This window comes from Bos grunniens, chromosome 12 (genome assembly GCF_055505025.1).
Source record: "Bos grunniens cultivar Pamir isolate PY7600 chromosome 12, Bosgru_T2T1.0, whole genome shotgun sequence".
NCBI lineage: Eukaryota > Metazoa > Chordata > Mammalia > Artiodactyla > Bovidae > Bos > Bos grunniens.
Genome location: NC_141176.1, coordinates 90,985,159 through 91,006,610, shown reverse-complemented (window position 1 = coordinate 91,006,610; position 21,452 = coordinate 90,985,159). Strand labels below are relative to the sequence as shown.

The 21,452-nt window shown below is 49.0% G+C and overlaps 1 protein-coding gene across 1 annotated transcript in view; it reads left to right on the top strand.

Moving 5' to 3' along the window:
• IRS2 (insulin receptor substrate 2) overlaps positions 1–21,452 on the top strand; it is a 30,005-nt gene that overhangs the window by 5,750 nt on the left and 2,803 nt on the right. The window lies entirely within an intron of this gene.

Sequence of the window (21,452 nt, the reverse complement as noted above, 5' to 3'; positions counted from 1 at the left end):
AGCAGCGTAACTAGACTTGACTGGGGGGAAAATCCGCATGCACAGGAAGGGGTACAGACCACAGTGAACACCGAGTACGCCTTGCTGAAATCTGATTCTCATCAGAAAAACAGCCTGAGAACACACCACCTTGTACTGCCTCTGGTGGAGCAGGCAGGAAAAACCCCGGGCTGGACTGAGGAGGGCCCTGGGAGGCGGTTCTCGCAGCAAGCGGAACAGTGAGCTGGGGTGTGTGCCTCCAGGCCTGAAAGAATCCAAGGCCTTTCGGATAAAGTAGATACATTCAGAAACATGATTCACAGCTGATATAATGCCCTTTTCAGATGAGGGAAAATTTTAAACTGCAAGAGATAAGTTTAGCAAGAGGCCTGGTCTGCCTTGTTTTGTTCCCGATTTCCCACCAGTATAACATTCTTCTCAACCTATAGGATTCAGGGCTCTGAAATCAAAACAGTTTGTAAGTTCCGTGGTCACTGAAATCACTTTGGATTGCTGTTTGTCCAAAGTCTCTGTGGGTGTTATGGTAAACACCCTCTTAAGAACGGAAAAAGACTACTTTTAAACAAAATAGATAACTACAATTGATCCATTGTGTCCAAACCATTTTTTTTTCCCTTTCTTTCAAAAAGGCCTACATGCTAAATGGATTTCTAGTAGACCTATTTGAGCACAGAGAACAGCAGAAGAAGGAAGAGGAGGGTCTCATTTTAATTAACAAGGGAGGGAAGCTTAATTGTGTTCTGTGGAGCCAGAAAGGGACTGCCGGAAACCTTGAAGGAGCATCCACTTTTATTTAACTCCTGTTTGCACATAGACATTGGTTTGTGATGCTCATAAATAAAAAGTTAACAGTAGATGAGTGTTCTTTGAGAGCATGATTTATGGAGGGAAGACTTGCAAAGCATTTCTTTGAAGATAAAATGGAAAGCGAGCTTCCTGAGTCATTGGGTGCATGCCCTGACCCTCAGAAGGGGCTGTGTTTCCACACCCAGCTCCTTGGGTTGCCCGTGGAAAAACTGTGAGCTCCACAGAGTTGGCATCGTTCGGGGTCGCTTGGGTAGTGTTTGGCGTTTGGATAAGCAGTGACAAAGAGTTAAGGTTTCAGCAACGGGTTTGCTGGTTGGTTGTTTGCAGTAGAATTGGGGCTGGGGGCGGAGTTTCAGTGCTGGAGCCAATTAAAAAGTTAGTACCCCTTAGATTGACACCCAGACATGTGTTTATATCTGTGTAAGTGGTCCAGAGAAGACGAAAATTTAACTCTTAAGTTATGCCTCTCCCTTGGGAGCAGGGAGAAGGTGCTTGCTCTGTGTTTTGTGGGTGTGTCTGTTGAAAAGTCTAAGCCATCTTTACCGTGTTGTTGTTTGGGAGCAGACATGCTGCTGCTGAATTTACTGAGCATTCAAGCTGCTTTTTAAAATTAACTTTGTATGTTTGGTTGTTAGGATTATAGATTGTCCTATACTGTAAACTGTGCTATTTTAGTATTCCTCTTTGGTGAGGTTTTTGTTCTAAAATTGGTGTGTGTGTATGTATAAGGCGGATTAGATAAGAATTACCCTGAAAGTATCTGTATTTAAATTTGTTTGATAAAAGGACTATTTATTCACATCCCACAGAAAGAATCGTGGGATAAGAGAGCAACACCATCACCATGTATGTTTAAAAGTGTTGTCTGTTGAAGTCTTCAAGCAGGGGACCTGAATATTTTTAGAACTCCAAGGAGATGGCTTGACAAACCACACACACTTTACTTTCTCTGTGGTGCTTGCTTTTCCGCTTTGGTTGGCCGGCTCTTATCGTAATAAGCCAATCGTGTGCCCGGCTCCCACCCTGTTCCCAGGGGCAGACGACTAAGGTGCTAATGGAAACACACACAGGCTTTCCTGAATGAAAGTCACATGACTCATTCTGGTTCCTCTATTGAAAGAGAAACCTTTACCAAAAGAGTACTGCAGAAAAGGAGGCAGGGTGTGTGAACACCAACCAGAAATCAGGAAACCGGGTTTCTAGTTGCTGATGTTGGTGAGTCACGTAGGAGACGAGTCCCTCTGTCCCACTTTCTCTGTCTGCAAAGCAAGGCCCTTATTACCCTTTCCTCCTGTGCTCCACCAGGAGGTCCAGGAGCTTGTCCACACCCAGAGAGCTTCAGCTCCTCTAAGAAGAATGCCAGTAAATCCCGCAATGCTGTCCATACTTATTGCCTTGAAACCGCGAGTATGTGCAGGAAAGACACTTCTGTCGATGCATGTTTTAAATTAAAAACAAAACCCCAGACCCTCACAGTTGTCTGAACGTGGAGCCAGTACCTTCCTGAGAAATGCAGGCCTCTCCTGTTAGGTTTCACCCCAGTCTCTGAGAGCCTTTGTTTTCTCCAGACTCTGTTTCACTGGAGTTTTTTTTTTTTGCCATAGATAATTATCAGTTGTCACATAGTAGTGTTTTAAATCAGGTAGCAGAGTAACAGCAAAGGAAAATAGCATTCTAATCCTGAAACTATATCAGGACCACACTTTCTGATGACCTTTTATGATGTGGCCATATACTTAGAGATATTGGCAAGATGAACCTGTGTAACTGGAATGTAGATTTCTCAGACTGACAGTGTTGGCCCTTCATCTGCAGAGCATCAAGAGAAAAACAGATCCCTGAAGCTTTGAGCTGCTGAGTCATCACTGTTTGGGCCTTCACTGCTCGGGGTTGACTCACGAGAGTGGGCACTCCTGACTGTTTTTGGTTTGGTCGTCCCAACTGGCCAGGAAAACCTCCAGTGTTTGATTCATTCATTCTTCCACAGGCCCACCACCCTCCTGAAAAGGATTTTTAATAGATAATTAATGCTTTATTTTCTTTAGACCTTAGTATTAAAACGAGTCTCTTTCTGAAAAGAACTTGCCAAAGTTTCAGGACCAGCACGGGGATAATGGCTTTTCTGTTAAAATTCCCACTAATGCATTTTCTGTAGCAGCGGAGTTCCGAGAGCCAGTTAACTTTTTGGTATCAGATTTGGCAGGTGGAAAGGGTTTTTTGTTTTGTTTTTTGGGGGTAGAATCAAGTGTTCCCATTTCACCTTAGAAGCTTAAGGGAAAATGTATCTTGACTCTTTTATCTGCTTTGCCAAGTACACAGAGTGGGGGAAAAACTGAGCGGGAAGGCGACCACAGTGTCCTGCCCCAACAGCTGGGTCTTCACCAGGGCCCCTGTAATAGCTGAGTTTCTGTAGACTTTCGCTGCTGCAGACATGGGTAGAATGTTTTTCCGTACAAGTTGGGGAAGGCTGTTAATGCTGGCATTTTTCATCCGCTGAACAATTTTCTGAACCTGCAAAATCAGTGGTTATAAACCTGTTACCGATCAGGTTGTAGGTTTCCTGAGAACAGCGCTCTTCACATTTCAGTGCGAAGATTCTTTCTGTGTTAAGTTCATCAGTTTGGATGCGTTCTTCAAGATGGCAGCGAGTATTCTGAATCACTCAAGGCTGAATATTCTAGACGAGCTCGTCTACAATAGATTTGTAGATTTGTTTCTGGAGAGAACTGGTGAAGTCATCAGTCAAGATGGAGGAAATGCTGAGGCTGGTAATTGCTCCTGACTCTTCGATGTCTTTCTGGCTGGCTGGCACAGGCTTGCATTAACTGTGCGTGGAATTAAAGAGCAGAGAAGAAAGTGTGGACAGGGAGAGCTGGAGCCCCTGTTGGAAACTAGCGTTCACTCTGTGTGCTTGTGGGGTGGGGGGTGGGGGGGGTCTCATTTAATTGAATTCATTGCATCAGAATGGAATTCATTGAATTGGGCTGAAATGTAATTGGGTTAAAACTTGTAGGCTGCATGTTTACAAGTGTTGTAACAGTCGAGTCAGCGGTTCTGATTTCTTTTCTGTTGGATTAGGAAATGTTAAGTGTGTATCAAGTGACTTTTACCTGTCCGGAGACTTTTCTAAAAGTTGATCAGGCAAAGCTGATCACGCTTGTCTCCAAGCGTGGCCCTGTGCTCTCATGCCCATAGACAGGACTTAGAAAATATTCTTGGCTTATGGTACTTAATTTGGAATATTTGGTCAAATATGGTGGCCTACAACATACATTAAAGAATGATTACATGCATAGCGTTTGGTAAATACTGGGCTTTTAGTATCAATTTTAATTAAAGAGTACCAAACTTTCCATAAAAATTATCATTTGGGGGTGACGTGTGTGCGTGTATGTGTTTAGTTTCATAATTCCTCATCCAGTTTTGCTCCAAGAGGCTTGATGTGGATTTTTTTTCATAATTCAAGGTCCAGTGCTGAATAAGAATGCTCTCTAATCATGCTAAAGCTCTGTAGCCTCAAGCATACTTGCACTGTTGGCTGTGACTTTAGTCTGCCCATTAGGTATTGGGGCAGACACTTGAGTGAATTACTATAGTACAGTGTTCAATTCCAGTTCTTTCAATGTGAAAAAAACAGGTACTATATACAATTCATCATATTAGTGATTTTAATAATTACTTTAAAATCCATATGTGTATCTTACTAATGATTTATATTTTTGCATAGAATCAATGCATAATCTTTAATATTTATGAGACCTAGTACTTTTGCAATGCAAATTCAAAAGTCCATACTTATATCTGCCCATTTTTTTGCCTCCAAATTATAAGTGTAACTAGTAATCCCCCAAACGTGAAGAGCAGTGAATGAGGCTGAAAGAATGCTACTGAAAACTGAGATGATGAAAATGCAACCGTTACCCTGGTCAGTGCTGAAAGATTATTGCATGTCCCTCTCTCTCTTCCCTTTCAGCCAAGAGAAGTGTTTAAAATTCAAAGAGTAGGGTTTTTGTCACTTGATAGTGTTCAGAGGTTTTGATACCTAGAGTCTCACGTGATACTCCAAAAGCCGTACCTCAGAGCAGAGCTGCCTGGGTCCCCGTTTTTGGACTGAGGAGCCTGCAGCTCAGAGAGTCCCAGCAACCCGTCTTGGAATCCCTGAGCCAGGAAGGGCGGTGGTGCCGTCTTATACGTGACTCCCGGCCAGGGTGTCCCGTCTTCAGCAGGCCCTACTCGCTGTTTGGGAAGCTCATGTGCCACAGTGATCTTGGGATTTTCTGTAGACTCGCCTCAGGCAGCTTTCGAGTTAACAGCTGGGTTGTTGTTTCACTTGGTGCCACTTACGGAATCTCCCTGTCTTTCCTTCCACACATTCGTTCAGAGTAAGATGGGGACAGCTAAGCAGAAAGACTGGATGATAAAGGAAAGTGCCCTCATTTTTTTTTTAATATATTAATTTTTTTTTACACTTTTGTTGGTCTGTAATTGACTGATAATGTTGTGTTAGTTTCAGAAAGCTCCCTTATTTTTTAAACTGGTTTCCACACCTGCTAGGTTGAAGAGCTCAGGATTCAATATTATTTTCAAGGCTCTGGTGGTGGTGGTGGGTTTCAGAGTTGAATCAGATTGTTGGTTGGTCATCTGTTCTGGGGATCCCAGGCTGTCTTCCTGGACTTCCAGTGACCTGCAGAGTGGACACTTACATTCCGCAGCTATCTTTGTTTTCATGAAACAAACTGTATATTATACCTGATAAGATACTTCCCCCTTGAAACACCAAATGCTTGAGAGCTCTCTCCACACAGTGTGGTGAGAATCAGAAAAAAAAAAAGATCTAAGGTCGTTTTGAGGAAAAGGGGTGGAGAACTCTCAGGTCTGATGAAACTCACTTGAAGGTTGTGAAAACAGAGGCGGGGGAGGTGGGTGTCTTCTGCAAGGTCACTGATTTAATTAGTTGGTAGAGATGTTTGTAAACATTCTCAGGAAGGAATGGGATGTTCTGTGTCTCTGCGGGCCTGTGTGGTGATGAAGACCTTGCTCTTCTGACTTGGCCTGCCCCCTCTGGAATGATGTATTGTCTGTAGAAGTGCTATTTACTAGTCTTTTTTGTTTTGGAGCCTCTCAGGAAATTGCTTCGTGCATGCGCTACGAGGTGTGATGGTGGACAGAAGCAGAGAAAGCAGAAACACTTAGATGAGGAAGCAGCCTGGAATCAGGGTGATGATGGCCCAACGCCCATGTGGGCAGCGTCTCCCGGGGGTGCAGAGGGTGAGGGCTCGGCGGTCAGTCCAACTCATGTGCTTCCTTATAAGAAAAAAGAGAGAAGGAAGAAAGAACGTTCTTGGGGTAATTCAGATCAAAAGACCTCTACGATCTGGGAAATGTAGGTCCTTTTTCTGTCGGTGGGTCACCTTGGTCCACTGAGCCAGCATCCAGTGGGTCTGTGGTCTCTGTCATTCCTTGAGGGGGCCTTAAGATGCACTCCTTTTCTAAGTGAAATACCATTTACTCCTCATGACGGATAAGTCCATTAACAGTTTCCTAAGAAATGAGTCATCTGTTGGATGATGAGTCTGTCTGAAAACCAACAATTTTAGAGTTTGCCTGAGGACCCCAGCGGGGCTAAGTGGTGATCTTCTCCGGAAGGGCCTGAGGACCCCAGCGGGGCTAAGTGGCGATCTTCTCCGGAAGGGATCATTTCATCAGTGCCCTTGTTGTTTTTGAGGTCTTTTTCTTTTTTTTTTGAGGAAAAAAATGTATTTACTTACCTTCATTGTTACAGGATGAGACATGATTTTTCAGAAGGCGCTGCCTTCCTGAGGGGTGACTCCGAGCCCCCTTCAAATGGCAGAAAGGAAGATATAAACACGTGTAACGGTTCCCACAACAGCTCTCCACGCTCAGAAGAGAGGGTAGTCGGGGCCCTTCCGCCTCGCGCCCTGGGGAGTGGTCCGGGGCTGTGTTTACACGAGCTGACAGTCTCGCCAGCATCCGAGCAGAGACACTTCCTTCCTGGCAGATGCAGCCTGGGGGTCAGGCGCCTGCCATCAGGAGCGAGTGCGCCAGCGATTCCGCAGCGTCGCTGTCTGCCGGCGTGGGGTAAACAGGCCGGGAGTGCATGGGGTGATGAAACTGCCCCTTGGGATCAGACAGAAGCCGAGTTCAGGGGCCCTGTCTTGGGGCGTTGGCTCTGGGGAGCACTTCCGCAGTTAGGTGGAAAGCGGATGGGAATCAAGATGCGAGTTAAAGCCACAGCGTCTCCCTGGAGGAGGTCTGACGCCTCCCCTGAAAACGTGCCCTCCTGCGAGGACCTGGGACGAAGCGCTGGCTGCCCGACCCGGTGCTGGTGCTGGAAAGCCACTGAACGTGGAGGCTTAGCTCAGTGGCCATGTCCCACCGTGGAGAAGCCCGGACCTGCCCTGGGAGGGACACACCCGTTCCCTGGCCTGCCAGGCCCAGTGGAGGCCCCACACGGTCCCTGCCGCTTCCCTCTTGTAGGGCTTCCGGAGCCCACGGTGGGTGGGTGGCTGGATGGATGATGGGGGAATTGAGAGGTGGGGGAGAAGTTTTGAAATTAGGCCAGGATGCTCTGCCTGAATTCACAGACTGTACAGGCAGTGTTTTAGAAACTCCAGGCAATAAGCAGGGTTAGGCAGGGAGTGGGATAGAGCCTGTGGTGCGGGTTGACTTTGTTTGAAGGTGAGGGATGGGGCAGTACAGCCCAGGACCCTCAGCTGCTAAGGCGACGGGAACTCCTAGAAGGGGAAAGGGTCCGTTTCTTACACCACAGCCTGCGTGCGTTTTTTCAAAGATACATTGTTAACGTGATTTGTGGTGGTGCCATGCTATTGTTTTATTCTTATATGCAGTGAAATGAAGTCGTTCAGTTGTGTCCGACTCTTTTCAGCCCCATGGACTGTAGCCCACCAGGCTCCTCTGTCCATGGGATTTTCCAGGTAAGAATACTGGAGTGGGCTGCCATTTCCTTCTCCAGGGGGTCTTCCCAACCCAGGGATTGAACCCAGGTCTCTCGCATTGTAGGCAGATGCTTTTACCATCTGAGCCACTAGGGAAGTCTCTTATGTGATGCAGGTACTTTTTTAAAGTTGTTTCTAGCATAAAAGAGACCTAAAACAACACTTTCCATATTATGCAAGTGAAATGGAAAACAAAGCCATAAACTACTCATACGCCCTTAACTTATAAGCTCAGTTGTATTTATAACCAGATTTTTTAAACAAATGTCTAATCAAATATTTCTATCAAATAGGCTCGGCGAAACTACTACAAAGAACTCTTCTTACTTCACCAGTTAAACTTTTAATAAATGTACAGTTCAGTTGAAAATATTTAGATGGATTTTCACAAAATATCTTAGTAGCAAAACTGCAGTATCTGTTTCTTTTTTCTTTTGAATATTATATAACAGGGGTGGATGTTTAGCTCAGTCAGTTTCAGAAAACCCGCCTTAACTGGTTGATTAAACAACAAAAAATATAAACTTTAATAGTGAATGATGTGAATATATTCAATATGAAATATCGACACACTCCTATAAATAGCATTCATGGATTTTGAAACATTCTTTCAATTTCATTTATTTTGACAGCTGTTTTAAATGAGCATTTTCTTTCCAAGGTGAAAGTTCACGTAGCTTCCAAGTCTATAGACGTTCCGGTATTGGGGATCGTATCAGAGCTGTGAAGACGCAGAATCAGGGACAGAGCTTAATGCCGTTTTAGTTCTTGCTTCTTGCCACAAGCAGTTTAGCCTGTGGGTCGTGCTGGTTTATGAACGGACTTGGTACCAAATGAAATACGCACCCTAGTAAAATACCCACGTTTCCCTGGCGTGGAGCGTTTCATTCAGCGCCTAGAGTAATTCTGGGTGATGAGCGTGCACCTTCGCCACTCCAGTCTGTGGCCATCCATCTGGGATGCTCAGAGTTCATCTTTGCGTTCCTGCTTGAGCCATTCTCGGCCAGAGACACAGGATGGACCGTCGCTGCAGGGCCTGCGGGTGCCTTTGCCTGGAAAATTCCGGTGGGACCACAGCTTAGAGTGCCCCATCCACCCCCTCTCCACCCCACACACTCACTTGGGGTCCACCCAAGGAAGTGGAATTTCCACGCCAGTTTTCTCCTCTGAGAACCCCCAGGTTTGATCTGCTGCGGTCCCAGCCCCGAGCTGCCAGCCCCTCCGCTCTGGGCCATCTCATCTCACCATGCATCACTCCATGCATCTGGTCTTTGCCGTCTGGCCCCAGAACCTTCACTAGGTCCCAGGACTTGGGACCCCTTCCCCTGCATTCTGAGTCTCCTCTGCTCGCCCATGACTCCTGCTGGAGAGAGATGGTCCCCTGCGGTCCGTGCGAGGGGTGGCTGGACCCACGCCCACCCCGGTCACCTGTCCTTGCCTCTCGGAGCCGCAAACGTGAGCGTGCAGTGTGTTCAGGGCTGTGGCTGTCCGTGAGGAGTCAGCATTTCGATTTCAGTTAACATTTTTCTCATAAACGATCTGTGAACATTTCACATTATCACAATTCTATTTATAGGTCAGGCTTCAACCTTGCTCAGCTTTTAGACGTCCGGACAGTTTCTAAGGCAAGTTCTGTTTTCTTTAGGCACTCCTGAAACTGCTTGGCACACCCTGACTTGAGCCTTTTAAAAAAACTGTGTGTTTTATCTTTTTTTTTTTTTTTCCCCTCAAAAAAGCAAGCAAACAAATGTCAGGAGCTTTCTTTCAGGGGCTCTGGGGAAGAGGGGAAGGTGGGCTTGGGAGCAGGAAAGACGGGGCTGGGGAGGGTGCTCCTGCCTTCAGATTCAGACAGCCAGCTTGCTGTGCACGTGCCACATTGATTCAGTTGTGTTCCTGACTCTCTGTGACCCCATCGGCGGTCGCCCGCCAGGCCTCTCTGTCCATAGGATTCTGCAGGCAGGAGTACTGAGTGGGTTGCCATTTCCTCCTCCAGGAGGTCTTCCCGACCCAGGGATGGAACCCGCGTCTCTTACCTCTCCTGCCTTGGCAGCCGGTGGACCAGGGATGGAACCTGCGTCTCTTACCTCTCCTGCCTTGGCAGCCGGGTTCTTTATCACTAGTGCCAGCTGGGAGCAGAGATGCAGATTGTGGCGTGCTGTGGACTTTAAAACCCTCTCACCCATTTGAAAAAGACCAGAGTGCAGGCTGGGATGAAAGAGTTAGACTTCCAAGTGGAAAAACAAACGAAGGAAAAGCAACCCCCACCCCACCACCACCAAAGCCAAAGGTACTGAATCTTCAAGCCTACCTTTGAAACTGAGGAAATAAATCCAACATTGACGTGTGTTCAGAGCGTGAAGTAATATAGGTGGTAACAAGTGTTCCAGAAACTAAAACAAGGGAGAGGGGGGCAGAAGGCGAACAGGAGGCAAGGTCTAGGGATATTCATGGGGAGAGTCCGCGTGGGCAGGGGAGTGACTGGGCGTGAAAGGCGCTGGCGTGCCCCAGGACCGGGAGACCCATGTAGCTGATGGGGAGGGAGCGGGGAGAGAGCAGAGGCTGCTGAGGGTGAATGAACAGCCGCCCGTGGCGTGTGGAGCCTGGGGTCAAGGCTGTGTCTCTACTTAACAGCACAGGCGGAAAATGCAGGTGCTTTGGAACCACACGTGAAGCGTTTAAGAGCTTTCCGCGTCATGTCCCCATAGCGTCTTTTTCTCTTCCACTTAGCGTGGTCTGTGTCACCTCTTGACTTTCTTTCTCAAAGATAGTGCATCACAGGTGGAGAGACCCCAAAGTTCTGGGGGCAGGAAGCAGCTGAGGTGTCACTGGGGTGGGAGGGCAGAGGGGGCATTGTCACAGGGTGAACAGTGGCGTCAGGGCACCCGTGTTCAGTCCCAGAGCTGCGTATTCAGCTGCACAGACATATCTGGAAAGCGCCTTATGATTTGTAACACGCGTTTGGTTGGTATTTCATCCTCAGGCCCTCCAAGGAGGACGAGTCCCTGTTCTTGCTTTTTAAAGGGACCACCCGAGGGGGAAGGGGCCCAGTGCTCGGCGGGCCTGGGGGAGCCTCTGCCGGGCTGTGGGGAGCGATGCTCCGGGCGGCTCAGACTGCTTGGGCACCCCGGGACCTTCCTTTGAAACACTGGGTCGGTTACTCCCTCCCTACCCAGGACGTTCATCCGGCAGGGGTGCTGTCCTGTAAGGAGCCCCAGGTCAGGCTCTGCAGCAGATGGGTTTCCTTCCTCAGCTGACTGGGACACTAGAGGGGTAGATAAGTCAGTATTCCCTTTTTTCTTGGGGATGGGACCTCAACAGGAAAGCGCTGACGGGGTGATTTTGGAGCTGAGGGTGTCAGAGCCCAAGAAAAGCTAGTGAGTCATACGGGAAAGACCCTCCCCTCCTTTCATCCTGCCTTCGAGGAAACCGCATACTTGATACATAGACTGGTGTGTGGTTATTTGTAACTTCCTTGACTTTTAAGGACTTAACATGGGTATAAGTCTGTCTTTAGAATGTAGGCTGAGTTTTACTTAATTTTTCTTAAATAAGTAAGAAAGTGATGGTCTGGGTGAAGTACCTTAAGGAACTTCGTCCATTTGAACAAGAGAAAAGCGACGATGTCGTCCTAATTATTTATTTCATCGTATTAGTCGTTATTTCTTCCCTTGGGGGCTGCCGTGACATCGTCCCAGACGGGAAGGATGAAATTCCGTTTTCTCCGTCAAGTGTGTATCTGAGGAAACATGCTTATGCGCATGGGTCTCTTGATGTCTCTGGTTCATAAAGTTGGTCTAGAGTACTTGATGGGTGGGGAGTCCCGGCAGGAGGCTGTGTGTTCGCATGTCGGGAGTTTTGTGACCAGCGCCCGGGGTCTCAGAGTGGGCTGTGTGGCCAGGGGCTGTGCCTGTTTCTCGGTGTCTGCCTCCCCGGCCCTGCAGGCAGACAGCTCACGTAGACTCGGAAATAACTGGACTCCTGCGTCGTCTTGCCGGAGCCGTCCAAAACATCTGACGTGAGGTTTCCTTTTGTTCAGTTCGGTTACGGTTCAGGGCACTGTGGAGCCTCCCACCCCATTCACGTTCAGTTCGATACAACAAGCAGAAATTGTGAAATGGCCAGCTGCCCTCGACGGACGATGGAGAAAACGTTATCTTAATTCATGTAGAGCGAGTGTCACAAAATCGTAAAGCTGTGAAGTGTGACGCGGTGAAAGGGATCTCCTGGGTTGGGGCACCCTTGTCTGCGCGATGCTCTGCGGGGGGCACGGGCCTCTGCGTGATCTTGGGGAGTCATTGTCGTCCTGTGCGTCCTCCGATTCCTGAAGAGGTGGGTGGGAGCCGCCTCCATTCTCGGGAGTCATAGAGAACTCCCGCCCAGCTTTTGGAGCCCAGGGATGTGTTCATGTCAGTCAGCACTTCCTTTTACTGTAAGCAATGTCTTTACACTGAGTTGATCGTCTCCCCGCGTTTCTCTTAACTTCAGCGGCTTGGGAAGCTGTGTTGGCTTGGCTGGGTGTTGAGTTCCCGCCCTCTGCCTTCTTTCCAGGGGAGAAGGCCGGGGCAGCGGGTTTGTGACCAAGGCCCTCCCAGCCGGTCCCCTTTGTGTGCCGTCCGGACAGGCCTGGGTGTCCTCCATCTCGTGTCTGCGGTCCTCCCACCTGGAGGCACCTCCCTGCTCCGCGTCTGACAGCTGGCGGCCGTGGGCCCTCCAGGAGGGGCTGGGGGCCAAGGGTTCCAACTCGAGGCTCCCACGGCTCTTGCGAGGAGCCCGGCTGTCCGGGGTCCCTCCCAGCAAGCGGGCTGAGGAGGAATTGTGCTGAGGTCAGGCTGTGCCGAGGCTCCACAGTTCTCTCGGCAGGTTTGCCCAGCCGAGGCTCCAGTTCTGAAGATATAAAGATGCTGCGGGTGTGGGCTGAACATGGGTATCCGGCAGCTTCACCTGGCCGGCCAGGCAGCTGATGTCTGCAGGTGAAGCTGGGCGGGGAGCAGGCGGTCATCTACAGATCAGGGGGTACCGGGGTCTGGGTTCCCCCGGCCCCTCTTCCCTGGGAAGGCGTGGCCATCAGCTGCTGTCTCCCCCCGCCCCTTTTTTTTTGTTTCCAGTAAATGAAGCTGATAAAGGTGGTCTGGAACTCTGCACGTTCCACTTTTTGTTACTGAAATCTCAATCAGGGGTACTTTCTTTGATCAGGCTGTGAACGGCTCTCATCGGCCACAGGGAATTGACACGTCTGTCTGCACTGGGGGCACGGCTGTGTGTGAGCCCGAGGGAACCGAGGTCTTGGGCCCCATGGCCCACCTCGTGGGGGGCTCCGCCCAGACGCGCAGGCCGTGCCCGGGGCCTGCGGAAGGCCCCCGAACCAGGCGCTCTGTGCTGCGTCAGAGAACGTTCGCTTCAAATGCCCCGGATTTAACCCCGTCCCCCCACCCCATCAAAAAACAATTCTGCTCTGTTCTGCTCCTTTCCAGTGAAAACAAGTTTATTCATTTTTTTCTGGGAGCTGTTTGCCCGCGTGTTTGTGCATTCATGGACTGTTTACTTGCTGCCCGAAGCTGCAGTTGCTGGTGACGTCACTCACGGGTGGAGGTTTGAATGAACCAAAGGCCGCGATGGCAGATGTGCCCCAAGACTCCGGAGCGCGGGGCTGCCCGGCTGGGGACCCGCGGCCTCCCCTCTGCAGGCAGAGCCTAGATCTCAGCCTGAAGGCCGGGTGGATTCTTCTCCCAAGGAGGGGAGCTGGCCGCCCGGTCAGGGATGTGTCGTCGGTGGGAGACTGACCCACCCCACAGCCGAGGCTGTTGAGGCCCCCATGGTCTGTGTCCAGTGCTGGAAGACGGTTCAGGTCACTGGCTGGAGGGTGGCGGTGGGTCAGAATATGTTCCTCCTTTTTTCTTTAAATCCTTTCTTTTTTTTCCCGTATAATGATAAACAAGTTTTTCACGGCTCCTATTTTTAATACATTTCCAAGTTCTTGCATCATCCTTAAGTATAAAAAACAGAGTTTCAGATTCCTGAAGGTGTATCTTTTTAACTAGACTCGTAAGTACGTTTCCTATTCAGTGATATTTTAGAAGGGGTTTGAGTTGTGCTTGGCATAATTTCAGATTTCCGGAAAATGCTTATTTCAGTTTCAATAATAAAAACAAAATGAATCAAACTGTAAAACATAAAAGACCTAATAGAAACTCTTAAATATTTAAATATCCGAAGGAAAGAACAGTTCATTGGAATGTTATGTAACAGCAGGATATTTGGGGATGCTTATATTTTGAATAAATTGTTATTCTACATTGCTTTCACTTTATAGGTAGGTAGGTTTAGTCACTATGTCGTGTCCAACTCTTGCGACCCCACGGACTGTAGCCTGCCAGGCTCCTCTATCCGTGGGATGCTCCAGGCAAGAATACTGGAGTGGGTTGCCATGTCTTTCTCCAGGGATCTTCCCCAGTCATGGATTGAACCTGAGTCTCCTGCATTGCAGGCAGACACTTTACTGATAAGCCACCAGGAAAGCCCTTTATAGGAAAACTATAGTATTTAGGTTTGAAATATATACATATATATGTGTATATAAAGTTTTCCACTTCATGAGAAAAGTATAGTATTTAGGCTTGAGAACTTCACCTAGACGCAGCGTTAACATTTTAATAGTGTGCCTACTATACAGCTAAGGAAAGAATTGTACCATTCACAGCACAGTTGGACTTTTAATGCATGTTCTATCATTTGGCCCCAAAACATTTATTGTTTTCGGGGGCAGACACATAAATAGTTGCATTTTCAAATGACCCAAGAAAGAGAAGAGATTTGGACCCTTTTTGAGTTGCAGGTCTAATGTATGTAACTTCTTTTCAAGTTGAAAGAGCAGTACTGTAGGATATATTTAGTTATAATCCGATTTATTCGATTCTGCTATGTTATTCATGAAACATCAAATAGACTTGTAAGGAAAACCGCTTCCACAAGAGCGTGGTGGCTTCATAAATGACTTCATGACTTGCTTTCTCCTTCTCAGGAGGGTCTGTAACAGGATAGCAGGCTGTAAGTGGATGGGATCAGATCTCGAAAGCACACAGGCTCGAAGATAATTTTCCAAGGGGCTATCCGTGAGTCTCGAGGTGTAACACGCAGAAATACGTTTTAACTCTCACAAATTTACCCTTCCTCCTCCTCCTGCTTGTGTTCCGGGGCCACAACGTCTCTGCCACCCTCACTCAACCTCACCGTTGAGAGTGAGAAACAGTTGCATCCGAGTGAGTGACCGGGGCCACGTTCTGATAAAACTCCATTTGCAGAAATGGCAAGGGCCGGGCTTGGCCGTGCACTGCTGACCTCTCTCTCCGAAGGCCACTCGTGAGGTGACAAAGGATGCTTTCTCCCGGGCCTCGGACAGCTCCGAGTTGCTTTTGTGCTCCTTGAGAAGATTTTCATCCTGCTTTTCTGCCTGTGAGAACTGACACCCACCACGTGGCTTTTGGTTTCCGTTGAACTCATCAGGGCTTCGTGAAGGACTTTAACAGGCCCGCGCTGAGTGCCGGGTACGAGATGGTCCAGGCGCACCAAGCAGAGATCCACCATCACAGGGCTCCATGTCCTGGGGGAGTTTAGAAAGAGCTGATGGTCGCGTGTAAAGGTTTAGACTCCAGGACCCAAAAGGAGTCCTCCTCACTCCTCCCCGGGTCCCTCCTGTCTTTTATTTGCAGAAAGGGGTAGCGGCGTCCCCCTGCTGCAGTGATGAAACTTCTGGGAGAAGTTTAAGGATTATCCTTTCTCGCCGATTAGCCCTGAGGCGGCTGGCAAGTCACGGAGGCTCCCTCATTTGGCTTTACCTAGAAAAGGCCTTCGGAGAAGGCAATGGCACCCCACCCCAGTACTCTTGCCTGGAAAATCCCATGGACGGAGGAGCCTGGTAGGCTGCAGTCCATGGGGTCGTTGAGGGTGGGACACGACTGAGCGACTTCACTTTCACTTTTCACTTTCATGCATTGGAGAAGGAAATGGCAACCCACTCCAGTGTTCTTGCTTGGAGAATCCCAGGGACGGGGGAGCCTGGTGGGCTGCCGTCTCTGGGGTCGCACAGAGTCGGACACGACTGAAGTGACTGACACACACACCCACAAACACGCACGCGCAGCAACCAGCCTGGGACACCTGAGCGCTCTCGTCTTCGGTGGTTCAGGTCTCATGTGCAGGTCAAACACGAGCAGAGCAGCAGAGATGCCTTTATTAGCCCAGCCTCCTGTGAGTACTTGGATGTCTCACCCTGTCTCCTATCGTGTCATTAACATCAAGTTGCAACTTGATGCCAGGAAATGTCTTTAATCACAAGCATTCGGGATGAAATGATTTTAATTGTCCGTGATGAGCTCACCTCCAGAAGGTTCTAGGTCTTCCACAAGTTGGGTTGGTCAAGTCACTGGCCGCACCCATTTGTCCTGGGGACTCCGTGCTTCCGTATTTTCCTTGTGAGTTATTTTTTTTTTTTCCACTTGCAAAGTTTAAGTAACCGTTTTTCTTAGAATCCTTGGCTTGCTTGTTATCACACCCAACCTTACTTTTTTTTTTTTTTGTATATACTAAGAGTGTTTTTGCTTTTAGTAAAGTGGGGAGATACTGAATTATCAGGTTGCCTTTTCTAGGAATTTCTCATGTAACTGAAAAGTTTATTTTCTCCCATCGTTCTGTGTTTGACATAAGAAGTCTTAATGAACCTGTAGGCCATGTTTGGGCTCAGCAGCAGGTTTAGCTCTTTTTTAATCGTGTTTGCTACTAGAAATATAAATGTTTATTTTAAGAAGTATAATGTTTCCTTTTTGTCATGCAAACAAGTGTCCGTACTGCCTCTTACTCAGATCTGCCTGAAAATACTAACCCGTGTGTACCTGCTGCTTGGGTATGCTTTCTGTCTGATGCAGTGGTGTTCACCAAAGCCCTGGGAGGTCCTGGTCCCTCCCAGGCAGGGAGGCCTGCACGAGCCCCACACGGGACTCTTGTCTACATCCAAACCCAAATAATCATAAGAAATCACTTTTAAAAGCCATGAGTCAGAACATGCTCCAGAATGCTGTTTGAGTTTGTTTTGTTTTTTTTTTGGCCAGAGCACATTTCCCCGATTTATTTCTGAAACCTTCTTGATCCGCCACTCACCACATTTTCCACCGTGGTGTTTGCAGTCTTGGAGGCCAGTTCGGTGGTGGTGTGACGTGTGTCCTATTCCAAGGCTTGGCGGCTCCCCTGCTTGTCTCAAGGACAGAGTTTTTCAGTGATGTGTTTCCTTTTTCTTTCTTTCTCTAAAAAATAGAGCATATTGGAGGCAGGCCTTTGCTGACAACACTTGTGCTCATCTGCATTCTGGTTGGTCTTTTAAATGGAAGAGAAAGGGCGGAATTAGCCCTGGTCCCCAGGGAGTTACAGTAGCTGACAAAGGACTGTGTCCGTCACGAGGATGTCATGTGTCACCTGTGACAGAGTGGAAAGAAGGTGGACGTGGCCGGGCTGCCTGGTGTGCTGTGTGGAACAGCTTCAGTCTTTCTGCTGAAACTTTTTTTTTTTTTTTTAATTGAGTAGCTCTCGATCGATGCTTCCGTGAATGGGTCTCTTTACACAGCAGTGTCTAAGCTACAGAACAGTACCGCGTGTAATTACACGACCAGTTCAACGTGCGTCAGTGTTTCCACAGTTTCTAGACCCATTACCTCCAGGAGCAGAGTCAGAATTAGCATATGCTGCTCTCTGACTGTGTTCATGGGCAGCACGTGATTCCGGCCACGTTTGTTCCTCAGGTTACCCCGGCACCCCTCAGTTCAGAGAATGTCTCACATCGTAGTGATCGGCGCTGTGGAGAGATCAGAAAAGTAATCGTTTGTTCTTTGCCCTTAGTAGGATTAACATAGATAATAAGATACGGTTTTGCTGGAATTCATCGTTAATAAAGTTGAGGGGTGATGATCTAGAAGTTTTTTTTTTTTCTAGTTGGCTGAACCAGGCTAATTTTCAGAGGGAGGAGTGATTTTAAGCTTCCCTGGTGGCTCAGCTGGTAAAGAATCCGCCTGCAATGTGGGAGACCTGGGTTCGATCCCTGGGTCAGGAAGATCCCTTGGAGAAGGGAAAGGCTACCCACTCCAGTATTCTTACTGGGAAAGTCCCCATGGACAGAGAAGCCTGGCGGGCTGCAGTCCATGGGATTGCAAAGAGTCAAACACGACTGAGCGCCTGACTCTTTCACTTTCAAAAGTAAATAAATACAAGGTAACAGTGGGCTCAGGTCCTGGGTCCCAGCTCCTACTTCTGGCCCCTTCTTCCTGGGATGCGGGGTGTGGGATGCAGGATGGAGCGACAGGACCAAGAGGGGTTCTGGATGCTCGCCTGACCGCAGAGAGGCTGCTTGCTCAGCGCACGTGAGCCCTGAGGATCCTGGGTCGGGCTTCCTGCCGGACCACATGCAGGAGGATCGCCCTGTGAGTCAGGGGTGAACCTCAGGGGTTTCAGTGGCAGGCGACGTGGGCGGCCTGGACTGACGTTCCAGGGGCGGGGGATGCAGAGGCTCCCTGCCCTGACCGGGGGTGTTCGGGGGAGACAGCTGGCGTCCACGTGGTGCCGCTGTGTCGGTCCAGGACACATCTACACGCTTGGATGCCGTCTCTGAGCTGACGCCTGTCCTCTCTCTGGCCTCAGCCTGCGCACATCCTCCCCACGTGCTGTGAGCACACCCTGCTCACTCCCCATGATGGCTGAGTGTGGTGCGTGTGCGTGTCCTCGGGGCTCCCCCAGCTGCGTGCGGGGCCACGCCCCTGCCCCTGCCTTTCCTTGGAAGCCTGAGGCTGCCCAGCCGTTGGCTCAGCACCTTGGGGAGCCCTGTTCCTCGCTGTCCCCACGTCTGGCTGTGTCCCTGGGTTGCCAATGGCCCACGCTTGTGCCCTTGGAAGGGCTGTTTCTCCCTTCGCTGGTGACCACAGCTGAGCGTCCTTTGGAATGCAGGTGTCTGCAGAGGGCAGAGCACCTGTGAAACAGGTACTTGCTTCCAGGCTGGGAAAACAGCCGTCCTGTGACTCCCATTCCGGCGGGAACTGCCTTCCTTATCCTCCCACGAGCCTCCCAGAGGTGCTGCTCAAGAGCAGAATTGGGAAGAAGGCCGAAAGGGCGCCGGGAATAAAAACACAGTTCACTTCTTGCCTCCTAGCAGCTCTCTGCTTTCATAATGCTAATGCTTAGAAATTAAAAGTTTCGACAGTTATGCAGTTTGTGCTTCAAAGAAATGACACGTTCAGCTTGATTAGAACTGATGGAGTTCTAATGATAGGAATTATTTCATAGCCGTAAAACGTCTTTAAAAACAGAGCAAAAATGTCCATGGCCCTGTGAATCTGCAGATGGTAAAGGAAAGTAAGTTTTTCAGCAAGTATTAACCCTCATTTATATGACTGTGTTGGAGAAGGCAGTGGCACCCCACTCCAGTACTCTTGCCTGGAGAATCCCTTCGATGGAGGAGCCTGGTGGGCTGCAGTCCATGGGGTCGCTGGGAGTCAGACACGACTGAGCGACTTCACTTTCACTTTTCACTTTCATGCATTGGAGAAGGAAATGGCAACCCACTCCAGTGTTCTTGCCTGGAGAATCCCAGGGATGGGGGAGCCTGGTGGGCTGCTGTCTATGGGGTCGCACAGAGTCGGACACGACTGAAGTGACTTAGCAGCATATGACTGTGTGCTTAGAGTTTGAGGGGTTAGAGAACTTACTTGCTTAGCTGTTTTCAAGGTAATGGGGTTGAGTGTTAACATGAGATGTTTTAGCCACATTTAGCTAATCATTAGTATAAAAATAAACTGAATGGAACTCTTTCTGTAAGTGTGACCCGCAGGGTCGTGACTACCTCTGCGGTGGCCACAGGACTCTTCCCGCAGTCAGGGCCGGGTTGACAAAATGCGGGCTCATTTAGGGGAGACTCGGTCCAGGTTGCTGTTGTTCAGCTGCTCAGTCGTGTTTGACTCTTTGTGACCCCTGGACCGCAGCACGCCACGCTTCCCTGTCCCTCACCATCTCCTGGAGTTTGCTCAAGTTCATGTCCATTGAATCGGTGATGCCATCCAACCATCTCATCCTCTGCCGCCCTCTCTCCTCTTGCCCTCAATATTTCCCAGCACCAGCGTCTTTTCCAGTGACTTGGCTCTTCACATCAGGTGGCCAAAGGATTGGAGCTTCAGCATCAGTCCGTGCAGTGAATATTCAGTGTTGATTTCCATTAGGATTGGCTGGTTTGATCTTCTTGCAGTATGAGGGACTCTCGAGAGTCTTCTCCAGCACCACAGTTTATAAGCATCAATTCTTCAATAGTTCAGGTAGATTTTGACAACTGCCTGTGTACTTAAGGGGATGCAAACCCTTCACGTTCTCAGTTGAGAACTTGAAATAGATGGAGCCACGTCTGTGCTTTGGAGGAACTCGGGGGCCCTGTTCTCCATTACATTTCATGTTCTGAGTAGTTTACGTATTAGGTTCCTTAAAAGATATAAGTCTTTTTAAATATGATGAGATAAAGTGGCGCTGTCTCAAACGCCGCGTTGTTGGGAACTTTAAGTCATGAGAGATGACAGTGTTTACGTTGTGGGTAGACAGCCCTCGTCTGTGCCGGCTCTGGCTTGGGCACCGCCTGGCTGCAGAGCAGGTGCCCACTCTCAGCCGTGGGACACCCTGGACACTTCCGTCTCGCTGGGATTAGCCCTCAGAGCTCAAGGTGAACAGAAAGCAGTAGACGTGCAAAGAAGTAAATCTGGGAGTGTGATCATTAGACTTCTAAGTGATTTCAGAATAATACGCAGAGGTGCTGGTTAAGTAACCTACAGCCTCGCAGGACGACACTGTTCTGTTTACAGTGGTGCGTGGCCCACCGGTCGCTCATGTGACCGAGTGGTTACCAACATGAGGAGGGATGCTCCACCTGGCATTTTTGTTTAAGAGGCTTAAGAGAAGAGAGGCGGTGTGCTGTGACGTGTCAGTCTTCACGGGTGGTGTGTCCCCTGAAGAAGGAGCACACACATCCAGTGGAAGTAAGCTGAGGGAATTCGGGAAAAGCTGAGGAAGTTTAGTCTCTCAGCCCAGAAGGGAGGAAGCAGTTGGAGCTGGTGGGCATCCTGCCAGGTCAGCGCCAGGGGGGTCGTCGGCAGAGGAAGGAGTATGTAACGGGAGGTTTTGAAATCTAGGGTCATTTTAGGAACAGGGACTATTCATTGGAAGGACTGATGTTGAAGCTGAAACTCCAATACTTTGGCCACCTGATGCGAAGAGCTGACTCATTGGAAAAGACACTGATGTTGGGAAAGATTGAGGGCAGGAGGAGAAGGGGATGACAGAGGATGAGATGATTGGATGGCATCACCGACTCAATGGACATGGGTTTGGGTGGACTCCGGGAGTTGGTGATGGACAGGGAGGCCTGGCGTGCTGCGGTTCATGGGGTCGCAAAGAGTCGGACACGACTGAGCGACTGACCTGAAGTGAACGAGGAGTAGGGTAGAGGATCCAGTGAGAAGGGTTTCCTTGCGGGGGCAGACGTGTGGACTTGTCACTTCTCCCCCTTTCTTATGTGACACATTTGTACCATCTGTGGTTGGTAGCACACTGTGACTCGTGGTGAGGTTTTCATTGTCTCTGCAGCCCCGTGAGGGAGGC